We start from the raw sequence: 5128 nt of genomic DNA on the forward strand, positions 1-5128 counted from the left end.
CTTTAATCTTTAAATTTATATGCAAAATTAAAATTTGTCCATTTCTCAATGTTTATGTAATTGTCATTTATATATTTTAGAAATGTGTGGAATACATCTTAACTTTAAACAATATTAATTTTTTGATAAGGTATGTAGCGACCAAACTGATAAAAAGTGTGATACACTTTTTAAAATAATAATGAAATATTCACTATTTGTGAATTTACTTATGAATATTCACAAAAATCTCAAGGGCTTCCTCACCTTCTTCGTGATGCCACAGTAGCGTTGCCTTCATGGTTGCACCTTCCCCACCTAGCTGAGGTCGGCAAAAGATGTATTCCACGCGTTTCAAAAGTATAGGATCACTTTTATATGAACTTTGAGAAGGAAAAATTTCGATTTCACATTTAAGTAATAAAAACATACTTAACCCAAAAATTAATATGGATTGATGCAAGGCAAGTCGACCCACACTTTGGTATGGGAGAATTGTGTGTTGTTTAATGTGAGTCTATAATGTTGATGGACTTATGCAAGTTTCCCTAGACTTGTACACAATGGGTTGTAGGCCAGTCCACATGCTCTGCCTTGCATTGTTATCCCTACCTTTAAATGAGCACATCCAAGCTTGACAATAAACCTACTAGCAATACTAAAAACATAAATGAAATTTGGTTTGCTACAAATATATTGAGTTTATCGAGGAGGGGTTCCTTGTGGGTTACACAAACACCAATAACATCTGAGTCAACTATATAAGGGATCGACACCATTCTTTACCTAAAACCGTAAGACAATGGGTTAATGGGTCTTTCACCTTTATATACTGCTCTACTTTCTCATTTCTATCCAATGTGGGACTTAGACTCACACTTGGATTTCCAATAAAATAATCTTACACTTTATGCTCCCTACGCCATTAACATATATGGAATTGTCTTCCTCTCCCTCCTTTCGTTTTCAAAATAAGAGCTTGCGTAACATAGAGCTTTGTGTGATGCTCCAAAATTGTACTCAGTGGTTTAGATTCATGCATCTTAACTATTCACAATCTTGTTCAAATAGCTTTCTTAAGATAAATGAAACTACATTGTCATTTGATTCCATTGTATGTATATACCATTTATACATCTTATAGAACCAATATTTCATCTCAAATTCAAAACCTTAATTTAATTTTACCCTTACACTCATTTATCATAAGTACACTTCTAAAAAACTACGTGCTTCGCTTGATATAGTTGAACTTCTTGTACCACCACTTGTATAGAATTTATCTCAACCCATATATTATTATTTTTTTTTCAATAAACGACCTTTCACATAGCCGAAAAAAAACCTCTCAAGTTTTGTATGTAGATATTCTCATCTAATTATCCATCTAAGAAAATTGTCCTTACATCCAATTCCTCTAACTCCATATTGTAATAAATTATATTTGACACTAAAATCCTTATTTAATAGTGTTTTACCATGCGAGAATATGTCATTATAACTAATTTCCTCTATTTATGTAAAATCTTTCTCCACCAATATTGTCTTGAATTTTTCCTTCTCTACGTCTCATAGTCCTTTTTTTCTTCAACACATACTTGAATTTTACTAACTTTTGAATTTTAGGTAGGTTTACAAGTGTTCAATGTGATTCTTCTTAAAAGATTCAAGCCCTTCCTCAAAGGCATGATACCATGGTTGGCCTTCTATACTCTTCTATGTCTCCCTAAAGTTTCTTGATTCTAATATATACTGAATGTTGGTTAAAACAACTGGTATCGTCGAGTCGCGTAGCGGAATAAAATAGCGAAAAACATGTTACGGTCAAAAGTCAAGTTAAAATAGTCGGTTTCAAAAATTGATTTTCTTAGTGAACTTTTATCGAACAGTTGATATGCTAAAAGTTTAAAGAGTGTAGAGTTAAAAAAAAATCAACACAAAAAAATTATCCTGGTTCGAATCAAAAGATTCTACGTCTAGTCGTTAATCACTATGAATAGTGATTAACCTTTTTCACTAAAATAATGTTTATACAGATTACGAGATATGAAGTAAAGATTAAGAAACGAGAACACCTTTCGTTCGACAAACGAACGGAAGAACCTTCCTTCGACAAACGAATCGGAAGAGACAACACAACCAACTTGAAGAGAACCGCTCCGACCTTTGACACACAAAGCGCAAGCTTCTCTTTTTCACAAGACTTGGCAAGAGAACACTATTACTTTGAGAACTTCCTCAGACAAATTGTATTCTTAAAATGACATAGATTCTCTTTTCACACACAGAAAGCTTCCATGAATTTTACCCAAATATTTTGCCATGGGACCATGATTGCGCGGACCAATAACAATTAATAGGTCCTGACAAACACCATAAAGATGTTGAGTGTCATTTGTGTATAACAACTTCGCTTGTGCCCATACTTCTGAACATGTTTCATATGATCGAAACATTTGTTTCAGTGAGGAGTGAATGATGGACTTTATAACAATGCATAATTGAGCATCAATTTTCATCCAGCGAGAAGTGTCATCTACGGTAGCAGTAGTCACATTTTGAGTAAGGTGATCTAAGTACCCTTGACTCTTCAACCAAAGTTTGATGTCAGATGCCCATGTTGCATAATTTATACCATCTAACTTGTCAATGGACAAGTGTACATTCACATAATTGATGTATATTGAGGGATCAGAAGATGAGCCACCAACAAAGGTGTTTGTAGACGAGGAAGACACCATGGAGAGGGAGAAACCCTAAAATTCCAAAGTGCTTCGATTGACGCAACGACCACAGGTCCAGAAAGAGGACGAGGAGGCGATCACGACGGTTCTGATCGGCAGCGAAACTCTCTGGCGACGCACCGGCACGCGCGGCGGGAAGCGGCGGCGCCGGTGACTGTTGCAGCGGCGCCAATGACTGTTGCGGCGGTGCGTGGAGGCGCGTGGGTGGTCTGTTCGCCGCGATCTTTGTACCACGGTGGTCGCCCGGTCGAGACGATTCCGATGGTGTAGTCGTCGATCGATTCTGGAACTCTGGCGACAGTGGTGGCGGCGGCGGCGATGAAGGCAATAGCGGCGGTGATGTGTGTCGGAGACCGTGGATTTGGCTGGAACTAATCCTATGCTCTGATACCATGTTAGAAGTGGACTTTAAGCCTAACTCAACCCCACAAAACCGGCTTGTAGGGTGAGGTTTGCACCCAGTTATAAACTATGGATTGACTTTATCTTTAGTCGATGTGGGACTTCCAACACACTCCCCTCACGCCAAGGTATATACATCTCGAGTGTGAGATTAGACATTTTTAATGGGTGGTCCAATAGCGACCCGATAGCGGGTGGAACAATATACCCAGCAAACAACAAATATCGCTAGAATAGGCTTTAACCATGACTTTGATACCATGTGAGAAATAGAGAAGATTGGGAGAAAATATCCCTTGTGTCTTTTGCATACACTTAAGGTAGTTTATTTATAATGTAAGATATGGGCCAATACCCTTAATACAGAATGGGCTGAGCCCAATTAACAGAAACACACATCTTAACATCTAACACTCTCAAAATGAAAAGTTACTTCCTAAGAGCTGTGGACAACACTATTTATAACCCAAGGTCATAAAATGAAAAGACAACTCCCAACTGCCAAATATAAACTATTATCATAAGTGATAATCGATTATTTGTGTCCGTTATGGGGTTTTCAAAAAGTGATAATCGATTATTCTGAGTGATAATCGATTATTTGCGCGACTTGGGCAATACTGACTCAGACTGAAATAATCGATTATTCTAAGCAATAAGCGATTATTTGCGCGAGCAACTCTTTTCTAAATAGGCTCGTAATAATCGATTATTATACCAAATAATTGATTATCTGCGCAAAGACTCTCTAAACAGGAAAACTTCTAAAAGTTCTTACATCAACAAAGTAATTCCTATATAATTAATTCTACAAAATGATTTTTAAATAAATACAACAAAAGTCTTCACATTCTTCATCTTATAGCATCATCAAAACCATAATATCTTCAAGACACCAATGCTCCTCATTGGTAACAATCTCCCCCTTTTTTATGATGATAAAAAATCTCTTATTTAAAAGCATTTCTAATTTCCTGCATAAATTTCAGACTTACAAACATATAAACATGTTAGTAATAACTGCACTAGTTTAGAAGTTTTTCTCCCCCTTTTTTATCAAACAAAAAGTAAATAAAATCTCCACCTTAAGTGTTGCTCCCCCTCAACAAAAGAATAGATGTAATTCTAATATTATAAAATTGTTGAGTACGAGATGGAATTCAAATATTATAAGGGGAAAAGAGTAATTGATCTAGAACTGAGATAAATAACAAGAAATCAAACAAACAAATATATCTCCCCGTCAATAAGTACCAATTATCACACAAAAAAAAAATTCTCCCTTGATCATAAAAAAATCATCAAATCTTAATGCTCTCCCTAAATTAGTTAAATCAAAAAGAATTTTGATCCTTTTAATTCATTAAAAATTACTCCTCTAAAAGTAATATTCCCCTTAATCAAAAACAGAATCCACTTTAAATAATCAATTATTTACGAGCCAAATTTGTACGTTAGAGTGAAAATGACCTTGATAATCGATTATCATCCCTTGGTAATCGATTATTTACGTTAATTTTCGAAAAATGCAATTTTAGGCCAAGTTTTCAACCTAAGACACATCTAACATTTACAAATTATTTTCAAAGCTCTTAAAAATTACCAAGATACCATAGAGTCTTCTTTTCCTTTTGAAAAATTAACCTGCAAAACAAAACAATAGAGTTTTGGTCCCCATAATTTCATTTGGGTCCTTTGAGGTTAGAGACAAATTACTTTATAACAGGAATCCAAACATATTTTCCATTTGGAACATCAAAATATTTAATTCTACATTTGTTAGAAGTGTGCCCTTTTTTCATACAGTAAAAACATGTGACATCATTTGGGTTTTTACAACACACATGTCCTTTTTCAACCCATACCTTACAACTTCTTTTAATTTGGTTCTTACTTTTAAAAACACTTTTGTATTTATAAACCTTTTTAACAATTATAGGTATTTCAACATTATTATTTCTAGTTGCAACTTCAAGAAGATTTTCTAGAATATCAATATCAAG

This window comes from Vigna angularis, chromosome 9 (assembly GCF_016808095.1).
Source record: "Vigna angularis cultivar LongXiaoDou No.4 chromosome 9, ASM1680809v1, whole genome shotgun sequence".
Lineage (NCBI taxonomy): Eukaryota > Viridiplantae > Streptophyta > Magnoliopsida > Fabales > Fabaceae > Vigna > Vigna angularis.